Source organism: Acomys minous (assembly GCF_964271855.1).
Source record: "Acomys minous genome assembly, chromosome: 1".
Classification (NCBI taxonomy): Eukaryota; Metazoa; Chordata; class Mammalia; order Rodentia; family Muridae; genus Acomys; species Acomys minous.
This window is the reverse complement of record NC_140483.1, coordinates 96,828,625-96,845,719: the sequence shown is the minus strand read 5'-3', so window position 1 is coordinate 96,845,719 and position 17,095 is coordinate 96,828,625. Positions and strand designations below refer to the sequence as shown.

General features: G+C 44.6%; 1 protein-coding gene across 4 annotated transcripts in view; it reads right to left on the bottom strand.

Annotated features, from left to right (window-relative positions):
- The window catches only part of PAG1 (phosphoprotein membrane anchor with glycosphingolipid microdomains 1), a 155,840-nt gene that overhangs the window by 59,565 nt on the left and 79,180 nt on the right, over window positions 1-17,095 (bottom strand). For 2 of the 4 annotated variants that reach the window (XM_084786096.1, XM_084786094.1), the window contains exon 3: window positions 5,425-5,519. The exons of the other annotated variants lie outside the window; for them this stretch is intronic. The gene's annotated coding sequence lies outside the window, so the exon portion shown is untranslated. The remainder of the gene's footprint in view (window positions 1-5,424; window positions 5,520-17,095) is intronic. 4 annotated transcript variants of the gene reach the window in all.

The window sequence follows — 17,095 nt, the reverse complement described above, 5'->3', positions numbered from 1 at the left end:
GAAATTTGTACATATTGTATTTTATTTCACACACACACACACACACACACACACACACACACACACGCAGGCACACACTTCCCAACTTCATGACAAGTATGTACAAATTCTGAGCACATGGCTATAGCTAGTAATATGGCAACAGCAATGTTTCTTAATGTTTACTGCCAACAATCTGCTGTACATTATACGTATAAAGAAACCACATTTACTAATATTGAAAACTACAGAAAACTGAGATTGGAATTTTGAATGTTTACATGCAAAAAAATCCTAAGCATTAACTGTGCTTGCTCCCCTGACTTTCTCTGGTACTATATTCCAAAACACTTTTCAAACATCATTTCTTAAACATTTAGCTCATCATTTCATTGATCAATACTATAAAACCAGAAATTGAGTTTAAACATTAGCATGATGAAACGTGTACAGCTCCTGGGACATGGCGAATCCCACTGTTTTTTTTGTGGCGCAGCTGCTGGGAAGCACTCATGACCCCGGGCCTTAAACCCCTACCCAGATCTAGACAATGGACAGAACACTCTCCACAGTAGAGTGGAAAGTGGGATATTACTTTCTCACATACTCTGGTGCCTCACCTTTGACCATGTCCCCTGGAGGGGGAGACCTGGTGGCACTCAGAGGAAGGACAGCAGGTTACCAAGAAGAGACTTGATACCCTATAAGCATATACAGGGGGAGGTAATCCCCCTCAGGAACAGTCATAGGGGAGGGGAATAAGGGGAAAATGGGAGGGAGGGAAGAATGGGAGGATACAAGGGATGGGATAACCATTGAGATGTAACAAGAATAAATTAATAACGGAGAAAAAAAAAGTAAAACAAAACAAAACAAAACAAAACAAAAAAACCCAGAAGTTACATAAGGGGGAAGGGAATGGGCAGGTGGAAAAGTGAGGCTGCCGTGCTTTGCCACTGACAGCAGTTAACTGGCATGCACCAGGGACTGGCGCTTTCAGTCACATAGCCTGTCAGGTCCTGGAGGGTCGCTCAGAGCTCAGGCATCACGTACACACGTGCAAGGCCGGCATGGTTCAGGAACAGGGATGGTGAGCGCACAGCTCACAGGCCTCACATCTACTGAGGTTCCACATCGTCTTGCGGCAGAGCCCAGACCGCTACATAAAAGACCATGGAAAAACCTTGGCCTCAAAACTGGGAACAGTTGTTTCTCCTGGGAATGTTTGGTTGCTTGAGCTTAGAACATCATTAATCATGAAACAATGGACACAGTTCCCTTTTCAAACTGCTCATTAAAAAGCACAAAAATGTTTGGTTCTATCACATGCAGCATGAAGAATTTGTAGGATTCCTCCTTATGTTAACAGCCCCCTCCTTTTGTGTGCTGTACCTCAGTTCCCTCGTGTGTGTGTGTATGTGTGTGTGTGTGTGTGTGTGTGTGTGTGTGTGAGAGAGAGAGAGAGAGAGAGAGAGAGAGAGAGAGAGAGAGAGAGAGAGAGAGAGAGAGCGAGAGAGCGCTCCTTGTGGACTACGGCAGGCTGCGGCAGGCTGTCCACAGCCCTCGTTTTATAAAGATCTCAAGAGCTAATCCAGCTTTAGCTAGTGTATTTCACAGATGAGCAACCCCAAGTCTCAGTAGTGATCACTTCAAAGTCTGGCTGGAAGGCGGGGGTCCCAAAAGGAGTTTATGATTTTTTTTGTTAGCATATGGTTGCCTCCATGCCTTAGAGTCTCTCTTCTGTGCTGGAGACGGCACCATCCAAGAGACGCAGCTAAACCCTTGTCCCCACCAGAGAAGATGCATGCTTTAGGAAACTACAGTCTGTCCCTCCCTTTAGAGAGTCACAAGAAAATTCTGACAAGTCTTATGACAGGTGCATCAACTTAATCCTTTCTAATGCATATCTGTAAAATGTGTCTGATTGTACATTAAAAACCACGTTCTCTTCTCTTTCAGGTCCACGGTTGGGAAACTACACCCGCTGAGACTCATTGGGACGTACCTTGGGAGGGTCTGGGTTAAGATGAGACCCCAGCAATTAGGTCGGGGGTAGGCCTATCAGAAATGGACAGATGCTCACCTCCTGACACACCAGTCTCAGCTTAGGGTGTTCTTGAAGGTGGCAAGTCAGGCTGTTGCAAGGGGGACGATCCCCCAGCAGTGAGAGGGACCCGGGCCTGCTGGGAATCCCGGGCAGGCACCTGCGCTATGGTACACCATGAGAGCCATGGAGGAAATGGCTGGAGTTCTGTCTTCTAATGATCATCATCACTTGCCCGCTTTAGACAGTAGGAACTTATAGATTCATTTTCTGCACAGACAAAGGTAGTGTGTTTGCCAACATGATGCAGTTACATGCTGTGTGCACCTCTGTAGAGGTGGCTGTATGTTTATAGATCCTGCTTAGCAGGCTCTGGTATGGTCCAGGTGGCCCCTGTGGTGGTAGGGTACATGGCGCCCTAAGCACAGATCCCATAGCTGTTGCTGCATGCCCATGCTGTCTCTGCTCTGGCCACTCACGAGCTTACCCTCTCTGAACTTTTGTTTCATCTTTAGTAACGTGTATCCTAATAATCATAATGTGGTAGCCATGCTACCCCCTCCCTTCCCGGGAGCCATGATGTGTCCATCAAACAGGAAAACTCCATCCAGACCTTGTCGTAGCTTCCTTTCCTAATCATTTTTCTTTCCAGTGGATAAGGATGACTTTACCAACGGTCACACAAGACCCTTACTCTCATCCCTTCAGGACACCCGTAGCTCACCAGTTAGTATGGTTTCCTCCAGGAACCTAGCAGCCTGTTAGTTCCTACCCCTGTCCCTTTCTGATGAGTTGTGCTCACAGGTCTGGGAAGCCAGGTGGCAATGACCTGGAGTCCAGTGTCTGCAGCTGCAGAGTCAAGAGAACCAAACTGGATTTCTCTTTGAAGCCACGTATGCCAGAGTCATTCATGATGGGCCGCTGTAGACATCTTTGCCACCCAAGTAGCACCTCCACAGACCTCCTGACAAAGGCAGGCGTGGCTGGCCCAGCCCCTCTAAGATGCCCTCCTCGTGCACGGCATATTCTACCACATGCCATCAGCATTCCTTTACTCAATTGTTAAAAACAACAACATTTACATTAAAAGCCGACAAACTAAAACACATCGACTGGCAACAAAAAAGGGGAAGAAGAAGGCTGAAGACCTTAGTTATTTTTATTGGTTTCTTTGTTATTGGGTCCCAAGCACTGTCATGTTAATGACTCCTCTATTTTCTGTCTAAGCGCATTCATCGTCATTAGATTTATTATTGTGGTTTGTAATTGTCAGAATCGAACAAAGGTCCCCCTGCACATGAGGCACATATGCTACTGCCGAGCTTCAGGCCTGCCTTCCTTCTGTACGGTATAACTACAAAAATAAAAAAAAAAGAAAAATATATGATATAGAAAAAAAGAAATACAAATATACCTCTAAAAAGATTATCAACAAAAAAAGTGGAAGCTTAAACACAGCAAAACAAATGATTTGCATGAATCCTGTTACCAGTGGTCAAGTAAAAGATAGGCCGTAGCTATTTAAGATGAATCTGTACACATAGGTGATCTCGAAAGCACGAGAGTGTGCACAATAGCTCAGCGACACGACTATTAGAACTGTACATTTAGAAATCTGGTAATTTACAAAATGCAGTAGTTGGGAAATATTCAAAGGGGTTATTCGTCCATCTATAAGGCAAGGCTGGGGAGTGATGGAGAATCTACTTGCACACTTGAGGTCAAGCTTTAAACTTGGGCCTAGCCTCGGCTCAGGTTTATAATTTTGCCCCTGCAGTCTCTAGTCCAGATTGCAGAGACTCCTTCTGAAGTTGGTGTCTTTATGGCTTTGAGCACTGTGGGTGGTGCTCTCTCTGTGCCCCTTGCTGTGCACTAATTACTCTCTGCATAGCACAAATATGCTTTTTCTCTTACTTAGGTAGCACATAATTGTTTCCACGAGCTCCGAGTTAGCATCACTGGCAATGATACGAGTGCAAATGTACAAGAAGCAGCACAAGAGGCTGCCTGGTACTCACAGGAAGTCTTTCTGAATTTCTAGCACTGAAATTCTTGATGCTCCAGTACTCAGATGGGCACCCCGCTCTCATAAGGACCTTTTATGTAATGCATGCATAATGCAGTGCGAAGAAAGCAACCGAGGAAAACGTTTTCCCCAAATTATAACTTGCATCTTGGTAATGAGAAGCTATTAAAATGTATTTTTAAAAAATCCCTAAGCTGATGTGTTTCTCAGGATTCTGCGGTTTCCCACTGCTCTGCTATTTTCCCATTCTGTATGCACAGCAGCCATTCCTGCCAAGACTATTACAGTGAGCAAACAATGTCGTCTCTGTCAGGGAAGAGAATGAATAGTGTCACAGAATTCTCCTCTACTGTACAGCCTGCACCCCCCCCCCCAGCCCTTCAGTGGAGACCAGCCAGGGAGGGTGAGGACAGAACCCGGCTCTCCCCTTGCCAATCTGAAGCTGCTTTCCAGAACACCGAGGGCAGACTAATGCCAACCATATATTATCTTCTGATCAGAGAAAGTTGACAAGTAGATTTTCGGTCTGGTTGTATATTGTTTCATTGCTGTAGATATGAGTACACAGGCATTTTTTTGTAAGATAAAAGGAAGTGCTTCATAACATAAAAAAAAAAAAAATCTCAGGGCTTAGTGAAGATAGCTTCTTGCTACAAACTAAAGAGCATAGGAGGAACTTCACAGAAAGGACATGGCAGTTTGTGTTAAGATACCAGGGGCTGAGTCACGAGTGACGACGTGAGAATGACTCCAAGGCTTCCGCTAAGTCGCTGCCAGTGGAGCTCATTCATAAAGGAAGAGCCTGGAGCTAGCCCTTTGGATATGCAGGGAGAGGCTGGCCCACTCGCCTTGGGTCTCAAGGCCATCACCTTCCAAAACAAGACATTTATAAAGAGTTTTGCACGAACCAATGAAAGGCATACTTAGTGTGCATTTTTTCAGAAAAGAACAGAGATTTCTTAGAATTTTTCCTTACTTGTTAAGTCTTAGTGCAAAGCATAATGGTGCAGGACCCCCTTATGACACATACAGGACATGTACTTTATTTGACCTTCAATTAGAACCACTCATCTCTTTTATTGTAAAGGAATGAATGCTATTTTCAGTCTGAACACAGGGCCCTCTTCCCTCCCTCTTTTCCCACGCACTTGCTGACCAGGCTCCTGATCTCCCAGGGTAAGATGGTGTTCTCTTGGTGACACATTTAGTGAGGCTGCAGCAGGAAGATGACACAGCCCCCCTTTGTCCCCCCCACCCCCCACCCCCTTCATTCACACAGTCCTAGTCTGCACTAGATCAGACAATCAAACCTCTGTGCTGTCCCACTGCCATCTGAAGACACTAACTATGCGCTCCCTTCTTCCTACAATAATACCTTGGAGAACAGGTTGTCCAAAAAAAGGATTTCTAAGTTCTGTAACGTGTTCCGTTCGAGCGTTGTTATGCTAAGTTTCTCTCTTCTTTCTTGGCCTGTAACCAAAAAGAAAGAAAGGCTGTTGGGGGCAGGGAACGCATGTGGACGGGCTGGGAAGGACACTTGCCAGCTTACTGTAACAAACGCTGGCCGGGTTACCAGGCCCTGAGGTTTACATTCCTTTCTAAAGAGGCCACAGCCTGAACTTCTAAACCAGCAAAGTACTGACAGCCCTGAATATATACAAATCTCTTTCCTCTGAAATGACAGCCATGTTAGTATTTGATCAAATATAAATCAATTTACAAGAAAGACTCATCAAAGTCTTTCTAGTTTGTGACAGATAACTCTGTTTCTTACTGTAGTAGAGTTAACCTATATTTGAGATTTTAAAAACTCATTATTTATATGAAAAGAACACTCATGCTTTTTTGGCAAGGTAAGCTGTGACTCAACTCTGACATTTTCTGATGGAAAGGAAGCTGTGGTGGTGGAGTGTGAGCGTCAGGACCCAACACGCGGATTTTTATCATTCTATTGTCACCCCACTATGGAAAGGAGAATGATTCTCAGAAATGGAGGCAACTACAGGGAAGACGCCCTCAGCCCCTCAGCCTTACCTGATTCATCAGCTCCCACATCCTGTCACTGGCCAGCCCTTCCACCTTGCTTTCCTCTCTGTTGCATTTCCCATCCTTTAACAAATCTCTTCTGTACCTAATATTTAGCATTGTTTTAAAAATGTGTGTGTGTGTGTGTGTGTGTGTGTGTGTGTGTGTGTGTGTGTGTGTGTACCAGTGAGGCTGGAAGAAGTATTAGGATCTCCAGAGCTGGAGTTCCAGGAAGTTTGAGACACAAGAGAGACTTGGGTCCTCTAGTGCTCGCGTTCTCTCTCTCTCTCTCTCTCTCTCTCTCTCTCTCTCTCTCTCTCTCTCTCTCTCTCTCTCTCTCTCTCTCTCTCTCATATTTTGAGACAGGGCTTCTCTGTATAACAGTCTAGCTATCCTGGAACTCACTCTGTAGACCAGGCTGGCCTCGAACTCACAGAGATGTACCTGTGTCTCCCTCCCTGAGTGCCAGGATGAAAAGGGTGCCCTGCCATGATGGCCGGCAGGCAACAAGTAGTCTCAATAATGCATTGCCTCTGTAGCCCCTGAACACTTTACACAAGACAGCAGGATGGAGCGTGTGACAGCGGGAGGAGAGGAGAGCAATGGGGCAAACAATGAAGAGTTTATTCATGTTCTAGTGAATATCTAGCTGTTGCCTAAGACCAGAACTTCTCGATTATTTTAGCAGATTGAGGTGCAAATTCTGTTTGGTTTTAACATTCAGTTGTGAGTAGAACAGGAGCCACCCTCAGATCTACATTTACATACTTTTGGATATATCATAATTTCCAAGCGTTGCTTTCCTCTGCTGCAGAATCAGCACATTATTTATATTACATTAAGATACAACTATTCTTTCCCTGCCAGTCTTCAAGTTGAGGAAAGGCTGCCTTTCCTTTGCCAATGCACTCAGCTACATTGTTATTTTCTTATTCCTAAAATAAATCTAAAAGTATCAGAAGAGGACACACAACCATGGGTTGCCGTCCTCCCTCCTGACTCCTGGTCTCTCTGTCAGTCACACAGAGTGGGAGGACCAGGCTTCCCTGGGCTGAGCTAACTGCAGAGACACTGTTCTACTGTTTATTAGCTTTCAGGTCAGACCCCCTCCCCAGCTCCTGCATTCAGATGTATTCAGATGCAAGTTCTAACTGCAGAGCTGTTGGCTTCTCTACTCCACTGCCCAAGCTCAGAACAACAGGCAAGATTTAGACACCCAGGACCAACAACTTCAGGTCAGGCTTTATTTATTTATTTCTAAATATGAAATCCTGCCAATGCTGCACAGTATTTCAGTGCTGCAGATGCAGTGCATGGTAGAGTACTTGTTACAGCACGTTCAAGGGTCTCGGTTTCACCCCTGGTATCACCTGCACATTCAAATAAAATCAATATTCATTTTCTATTACTGGATGTGAGTGAAAAGCGTGACCTAAAAACCGAGCAGTCTGAAGTGGCATTTTATTTTGCATTGTCAAAACAGCTAGAACAGCTGGGTGCGGTGGCACATGCCTGCTGCAATCCCAGCACTCTGGGAGGCAGAAGCAGGCAGATCTCTGTGAGTCCGAGGCTAGCCTGGTCTACAAGAAGTAAGTCCAGGACCGAGAAACCCTGTCCCAAAAAAAAAAAAAAAAAAAAAAACAAAACAAAACAAATGAGTTAAAAAATATTCTGAGGGAAACAAGGTGATTGAGATAGTGTGGCATTACCAGGAAGGCAAACAGACAGACTGATTAAATGGGGTAAAATTTACCACTCATGCAAGTAAACTTGATATGTTTACATTCATTTATTTACATGGTCAATTGCCTTTAAACAGAGGTGCCAAGACTATGGAGAAAGAATGGCCGCTTTAGCACACAGTGCTGGGACAGGAAGTAGTAGCCACATACACAAGATGAAAGCTAATTCCGACCTCACACCATACTAAAGTTAGCTGAAATGATGCCTGTTAGTGGCAAAACCTCCAGAAACTACTACAAAGAAAACACAGGTAACTTTCCATGAGCTTGGATCTAGCCAGGGAAGCCACTGATATGATGTCAAGTATGCAATCAATAAAATATAAACTAATAAGATATGGGCTGGAGATATGGCTCAGCTGTTAAGAGCAGTGGTTGCTCTTCCAGAGGACCCAGGTTCAATTCCCAGCACACACATGGCAGCTCACAACTGTCTGTAACTCCCGTTCCAGGGGATCCAACACCCTCACACAGACACACATGCAGGAAAAACACCAGTGTATATAAAATACAAATAAATACATTATTTTTAAAAGAGATGTGCATATTAAAAGCACCACGATAAGAAGAATGACATACCAAAGAAGAAGAGAAATGGGTGCAAACCACCCGGTAAAGGAATTGCAGCTAGAATATATAAAAACTCCTTAAAACCAATCAGATGTCCAAATCCCAAATGAGTGAAATGTATGAATGAATAGGCATTTCTCCAGAAGAACTTATTAAAGGGCCAGTAAGTTCACAAATGGTCAATGTCATCATCAAAGAAATGCAAGTGTAAGCCAGAGTGAGATACTGCTTCATAGTGTCCTGCTAAGAGTGATATGTGCTGGCAGGATGAGAAGAAATAGGAACCTCTGCCAAGAGTGCGAGGTGATCATCCAATTCCCAATGGTCTAGAAACTCTCCGGACATGCTAACCGCTGAACTATCACCCCATCCAACAGTTCTACGCCTAAGTAGGCACGAAGAGAAGCAAACCCAGAAGTAACCCACATGTCCATCAACTGGTGAACAAAAAAAAAAAAATAGTAAACAGATACAGAGGATTAGTCACATACAGAGTGGGTTCTCACATTGACATAGGTTTAACATGGATGTACTTGGAACACATGGTAAGGGAAAGAAGCCAGTGACTCTATGTATGATGGGATCCCATTGATGAGAAATGCCCAAAAAATGGTCAACTAAAGAAAGCCGGATGCATAGAGAAAGAGTGACTGCTTAGAGCTGGGGAAGAGGAGGTAGAGAAGCTGGTGAAGGGGTGATGAAAACGCTCTACAAATGATGCTTGCGCTGCTGTGTACTAAAATCCATTACACTGCAGCCTCTAAATGGATGGCTTGTATGACATGCAAATTTATAGCTCGGTGAAGTTCTTACTACAAGAAAGAAAGGATATTCCAGAAGATGCAGCCACTGTACTATTTTCCAGGTCACTCTTACAGAACTGTGGCAAGCCCCAGTATAACTCCCACTGCACCAGCAGACTTGCGCTAAACCAAGCAGAGCACCTAGCTCTATAGTACATGATCACGTTCTGTGTGAGCTGCCCTGAGTAGAATCCTCATCGACTTAGTGGCCCGCCGGGGCTCCTTTCATGTGGGTCACTATCTGTACATGTGCATACTGCAAACAAAGATTGACTCAAACCAAGCCTATACTTTCAATTTAATATTGCCATCTATCTTGTGGGATTTCAGGCCTCCTGAAGCTAGCTCTCTGCTCACGTCTCTGTTCCTCTGTGTCTGTATCTACAAAGCCAGAGGAATGAGAAGACCAGCATCACTTTTCTACACCTGTTCTACTGAAAGTTTCTACGTGAATGGCAACAGGTTCTGAACACTGATAAGAAGATTCAAACAAGGAGGAGATGAAAGCTTGCCCTACCTAAAGCTACCCAAAACAATGGAACAGTTTAATTTTGGGGACTGTGTTACCTATGTTATGAGACCTGCTCCAGCAGTGAAAGTCATCCCAGCCGTCAGACCGTGACAGTATCCCCTCAGCCTGGGCAATTATAATCAATAAATAAACTCCGTCAGGACTGAGCCAGCCTCCATTGAGGATGAGGAGCAGGTGACTGGTAAGGGGTGCACTCTGCCAGTGGGGCACATTGAAACAGCCTAAATGCATTAGTCACAACCAATTCAGTTTTGGGGAAGGCAAGATGGTAGGTGTGAGAGAAAAAGTGACGAGGGAAGAGATAAGGCAAAAAGAGACTTCCTGAGACAAACACTTCCGTTTTCTGCCCCCCCCCCCAGTGGTTCGGAGGCAGTTCTCCACTGGATGTGGCTGGTCAAGAGTGGTACGGAACACTCATTTGTGTTACCATGTGTACTATTTGTAATACAGAAAGCCAAAGGTCACAACAGCTTTCTTATCAGCTACATTATCCTGCCATAGACAGCGAAGGCAAGCGTGCATTTCCTTCCAATCTGCTGTGGCTAAGCCCCATCTCTTTTTCCTGAGTCTTTCGCAACCGAAGCTGGGAGAGGCTGCTTACGCAGTTTCTGTAGCACTTCTGCTTCTCAGCTTTGGGGTACAGACTTACAGGTCAGGGTGTTCCTGATTCCTGCACTATCTGCCATTTGCTAGGTAGCCATCTTTCATGGCTTAAAGCAGCGCTATGGAGTTCCACCCAGGCGAGGCCTAATGTTGACTAAGGATTAGGAGAAAATCCCGAGAGCCTTTCTCCAGGAAGATAGCAATTTATTAATCAGCTCCCCTGGGACACGCCTACTAAATCAGCTATTAATCCAGTTAATTATACACATCCCCATTTGTCAAAATGATAAATGTCAGCAATTTGATAGACTTTTGGTAAAAAAAAAAATCCATAAGCTAATGCATGCTACTTCCCACTAGGTTATTGGCATTCTGTGATGGGTTTAACGAAGTAATAATAAAATAGAGAGACCCCGCAAAGAGCAGACATTTCTGTCCATTACATTTCAATATTCATTCCTTTCCAGCGACCATGTGACACACAGCCTTAACTGTGTTCGGTGGCTCAGAACACGGTGGCAGCTACAGACAAAGTAGCAGGCTGCCAAGGACTGTGCCGTGCGGAGCAACTAATGCCCCACTCCTGTATCCCAGGAGTCTTGTCGCAGCCTGCTGGCAAGGCAGGAGCCGAGCTCCTCTGTTCCTACTCTCCTCCCCCAGCCCTGCTGGCCACGAGCTCAGCCTCCCTGGCAGTTACTCTCATGCCATCATCTGATGTTCCTGCACTCAAACAGCTGAAATCTCTGATGTATGCAGAGGGACAGCCCATTAAGAGGCAGGGGTTTTCTGTGTTTTATTTTCCTTGTTGCAAATAGAAAAATGGAAGAGGCAAGAAAGAATAACTCTCAACTGAGAAAGGCACTGCAGAGACCACCGTGATGATAAGATGTCAGTTTAAAAAAAAATCATCAAAAAGATTATAAAGATGACACTGGAAAAATAGTTTTCTCTGGAAATCCTCTTAAAGATTCAGTGAATAAAATAATCTCTCCAAGAATAATCTGATTTCTTGAATTTCAGGGAGTCAGTGATAAGAACCCTTAAATACATATTCTCACACTATCTACAGTCTCCAGGAACTAGGGAAGACAGGTCTAATACCAATGTGGAGCCATAAACAACTGGAATTTCATAATCACAAGCTTTCTATTTATAATCATGTTACTTGGAAAGAGGCTTAAGATGACACAATTAATTCAAACCGCATCTGTAAGTAAGCATGTTTCATAAGAAAAGTTTGGCGATGAATCCCTTGCAATCTTAACACTAGAAGAGAAATAATGATCACGATAAAGTGCATAACAAGAAAACAGACTTCTGGGCTGGTATAGACTAGACTATAATATGTAATAATATGCAAATTATTACATGTTATATGCAAATGTGAGCAGATAGGGGAAGTTCTACAGCGTGCTCCTGAGGCATCTGAACAGAGAGCAAGTGGCACCGGCCCAGCATGAAAACACTGCTCTCAGAGGTTACGTGCTGCTTAAGAGAACAGAAGATACACAAAAGCGATTCTGCTCACGACTAGTTTACACACAGAAAGCAAAAGAAATATTTAAGAACATTCTTAAGGTAAGCACACAGGAGGCTGAGGCAGGAGGATGGAGAGTTCAAAGCCAGTCTGGGCTACAAAATAAGGCCTGAAACCCCAAACCCAAACTAAAAGAATACTCTTTTAGACAATGCAAATTCACAAGGAAAATAACACAAGCAACGGGAAAGTCCTCCTTCGTTTCCTCACTTCGCTCACCTCTCAGTTTCATTACCTTCTTATGAATGTTAACCCCTTGTTTGCCAGCCTCTCCTACTCTGTATATTACAGAAACAGATTTTCGTACTGGATTTTGCTGCTCTTACAAGCTTCTAGCTATGGCTTGAATGTCTCACTGTGACGGGCATCATCCAGACAGGCTGCCTAGAATGCCGGCCCGACTATCACAGCCCAGGACAGCTCTAAGATGTGTCCTGATAAGACATAATGTCTTAGATAGGCGTGGTGACACACACCTGTCATCCTAGCACTTGGGAGGCTGAGGCAGGCGGATCTCTGTGAGTTCAAGCCCAACCTGGTGTACAGAGTGAGTTCCAGGACAGCCAAGGCTACACTGAGAAATACTGTCTTGAAAAAACCAAACAAAACCAACCAAAAAACCAACCAACAACCAAACAAAAAAACCAACAACAAAATCTCAAAAAAGACATAATGTCTCTATTTCTGTTGTCACACCCAAGGGTGTGTCTCTAGATCACCCAGGGGCTGGCGAAAGCACAGTGTTGCATGGAGTGGGGGCCAGTATGTGGTCTGAGAAGTGGTCTAAGCGCATAGTCAGGAGCTGGGAATCAGTAGAGCATCCCTGTGAGACTGTCAATGCCAGGAGTATCTCCATGCAAAGTTCCAGTGTGAGGCATCTGGGACAGCGGGGGGGCCAAGTTGCCTGCTCTTGTGGAGCCACAGAACTGGCTGTGCTGCACGGGCCTAGGCAGGGCTACCTGTGTATGTGTATAGGGGCCAGGGGTTTACAAGAGATAATGCATGTGGCTTCTGCTGGTATGCTAGGAGGCCTCCACATCTTCAGACTGGTCTGGTAAAGCGCCTGAGTTCCAGAAGGTCATGTGAATAGGGGTGGGGTTGATTGATATTTTGTAAATGAGCCATAAAGTAACTATATTTTTTTGCCCCCATATTTGCACACATCTTTATAAATGTGTAACACACACACACACATATTGGTAAAAGGAAAATTCCTTAGACCAATCAAATTGAGTTTTTCAGGCAAAATAAAACAAAAGCACAATTTCCAGTAAATACAAGATTCCTGAGCCAGAGTAGGTTCTGAGAACCATGCCAATCTGAACAGACACGGACTATACAGAAGTAAGCATAGGGAAGGCACCAGCACAGCCACGAGCCAATCAAGATTTCCTAGGATGATCTCTCTGTCTCTCTGTCTCTCTGTGTCTCTGTCTCTCTCTGTCTCTCTGTCTCTCTGTGTCTCTCTCTGTCTCTCTGTCTCTCTCTCTCTGTCTGTCTGTCTCTATATGCATACTTTCAACCAGATGTTGAATGGAAACAAAATGCTAGAACATTCAAAAACTGAAGTGTTACTGAGCAGACCTTTTCCTTGCTATCATCCTCTAAACAATGTGGTGTAACTTACTTACAGAGCACTGGTGGTCCACTGGTTGCTGTATCTACAGAAGATGAAAAGGATCCTGGAGGACGTGCAAAGTTTTATTCAAATACCATGCTATTTTATATAAGGGATAAGCACCTGTGAATTTGGGTACTTGTGAGTGTATGTGTCCAAGCAACCCAGTCAGATACAAGGGAGAGCTGTATACACAATGACACACCTGAGTGCACGTGCATATGAGTGCATGCACACTCACACATACACACACACACACACACACACACACACACACACACACACACGGGGGGGGGGGGGGGAGGGGAGGGTGGTTGTAGAGAGGCACGCACACTGGGAGAAACTTGCTTGGAGCCACTGCAGCAGCATGCCTTGCTGACACCTGGATCTTAGCCTCAGCTTTGAGAGGAGATACAAGTATACAAGTTATTGCTGTCATTCAAACCACACTCTCTGTGCCATGTTGTTATGGCAGCCCTGGGAAACCAGGCACATTTCCTCCCATCGCATCCTGCCTTTGAGGGAGAGAGAGGAGGGTGAGGCAGGTGATGCTGAAGGCATTGCAGATCTCACACCAAGGCTGACGCAACCACCTAGCTATTGCCGTTTCTTAATTATAGAAATTCAAAGGAACATGGAAATAACAGACAAGTTCATACTATTCATTATACCATTTCAAAGGTGGAGTCTGCACTCTTTTTTGTTTTTGTTTTTGTTTTTCAAGACAAGGTTTCTCTGTGTACCAGCTCTGGCTGTCCTGTAACTCTCTCTGTAGACCAGGCTGGCCTCGAACTCACAGAACTCCTCCTGCCTCTGCCTCCTAAGTGCTAGGATAAAAGGCATGCACCACCACTGCCTGGCTGGAGCTGGCACTCCCTACCATCATTTTCAGGAGTAGCTGGCCGGACTAATTATGAAAAAACATGCAGTAGAACGAAAGAGAAAATTCTGCAATTATAATTGCGAGATAGTTGCAAAAGGACCCTATAAGATTTTTGGCTGGCTGGAATTTGAGAATTGCTTTTACTTTACTAGAACATAATGTGTTAAGATTGCCATGTTTAGATTAGTGTGTGTTTGTTCATTTTGATATTGGGGAATGAACCTAGGCCTTGTACATGGTAAGTGAGTGGTTGCTATTTGTCTCTCTCTCTGTCTGTCTGTCTGCTTGTCTGTCTGTCTATCTATCTATCTATCTATCTATCTATCTATCTATCTATCTATCAATGACTCCTCTCAATCTGTTTTCTGTCTCATTTCAGAAAAGTCCCCATAGTGTTCATGCTTAGACTCTCCAGCACTCAGGAGGCAGAGGCAAGCAGATGTCTGAGTCTGAGGTCTGCCTGGTCTACATAGTGAGCTCTAGGAAAGCTGAAGCTACACAGAGAAACCCTGTTTCAAAAAATAAAACAAAGACAACCCCCCCAACAACAACAACAATGACAACAAAAAACCAAAAATATGAAAAATCAGCCTAATAAGTAAGTGGACTAAAGAGCTGAACAGGTCATTTACAGAATGAAAAACCTAACAAAGCTATGTTTAAAAAAAGCTTTGAACTTGTTTGGATAAAGAAATGACTTGTGTTATAGTCAGCAGAACCAGCAGACCACACACACTCCAGAGGGAGACACAGTTGCAGCTTAGCCTGTAAAATGTTAACAGTGAAGAACAGTTTCAGCCAACATGAAGAAAACATCCCTATAGTGAGAATTTTGGTGTCTTCAAAAAATAAAAAACAATTATGCCATCTAAGCATGTTTTTGTTTCAGTCTCGGGTGTGGGATATGGGGCTGCTTTAGACTGTCCACAGCAACAGACTAGTTGCCTCGTGCATGCTCTGGCAGGGCTGTGATTCTGCCAGCCTAGCATGGTTTAACCCTGGGGACTCTAGAAAGGGTATAAAAAGGTTGGAGCCCTAAGAGAGGAGGCACAGCTGTTCCTCCGGGTGGTTCCTCCTGCTGCTGCTGCTGCTGTTGCTGGCTTGTCAAGAGAAAAGAGGCAAGAAGAAAACTGGAGATATCCTAACAAGATGAAGATGGAACTTGCCCCCAAGGAATTCAATGCCCCCAGTCAGCAGGAATTGGTCTAAAAAGATCTCAACATCCCCTCTCCCCACTAACCTTCTGCTTCTCCTACCTGGTGTTGGGGTGTCAGAAGGGATTGGGGTGGACAAGGGTAGTAGATCTAAGAACCCAATAAAATAGATTTTTAAAAAGGCCAACACAGGTGTCACACACAAGATTAGAAAGAATGAAAGCATCCCTTGGTCCCAGAAAAAAAAAAAAGCAGCAGCTTCCTTCTGCATTCACTTTTCTTTTCTTCCTTCTGCAAATGCCATCAACAGGTGTTACTATGGCAACTGTCCTTTAGTTAAGAAGTAGCAAAGGTAAGAAAAAAATTATATAAAGCCAGTAAAGAAAGAAATCAGTAAGCTGCACTGTGGCAAAATGAACCTCCTACCCAGAGCAGCTAGGGACTTGATAGGCCATTTCTTCAGGCCTTCCATGCTGTCTGAGAGGGAAGCCGCAAGGAGAGCCCACTGGCGTGGGAGCAGGCCCTTGCAGGAGCAGACTGAGGCTCTGTGACGCAGGGGGAGCCGTGCCCTCCATTTGTCCTACTCCAACTGGTGCGGCTCATCTCTGTGATGACGTTGGTAGGAGGCGAAGGTTACGGCTGTGTATGTTGCATCAAAACTTCCGGAAAATGAGCCTTCAGTATTATAGTTCTATGACTTATAGGCGGTGCATTCAGACTATGTTTCTCTGCTGTCTTCCTTCAGATCAAGAAGCTGGGACAGCATGGGCAGTGCTGCCCTAGAGTTACAGTAGAAACACGGTGCTGGGGTACGTTAACTGCAGACTTGTGGGCTCCAGAATTATGGAAAGGTAAGAATTAGTAAAAGAATTAGCAGCTATTTATTAGTGTGTCTCTATATGTGTGTGTGCACGGTTTGTAGTTAAGTGAGTCCCTGTGTTCATGTGTGTCAGTGTGTACCCATGTATATGGGTGTGAGAGGGACAGAGGTTGATGTCAACAGTCTTCCTCCTTTCCTGTGCTTTCCACCCTAATTTCTGAGATGAGTTCTCTCCATTGAACCTGGAGCCCACAGAAAGGCTAGCCTGGCTAGCTGCCAGTGAGTTTTGGGGATCTGCCTGGCTTCTCCTGTCGCCCTGTGCTCTGCGCTGGGGTTGTAGTGCTGCCAGCCAGCTCTGGGGGCTCAAACTTAAGTCCTCATGTTTTCCTCAGCCAGCCATCTCCAGCCTTCAATAGCCATTCCTTTTTTTTTCTTTTAATAATAATTTATTTAATTTTATGTGCACTGATGTGAGGGTGTCAGATCACCTGGAACTGGAGTTACAGACAGTTGTGAGCTGCCTTGTGGGTGCTAGGAACTGAACCTGGGTTCTCTGGAAGAGCAGACAGTGCTCTCAACCACTGAGCCATCTCTCCAGCCCCCAACAACCACTTCTTATGAAGAAGTATGGACGATATTTCTAGACCAGGTACCAACATTCTAGATTAAGCACCAGGAAATTTCATGAAGTCTGCCTAGGAACAAAACTTTATTTCTCTGGAACTTTCTCTCTCAGCATCATGAACGAAAAGAAGGTTA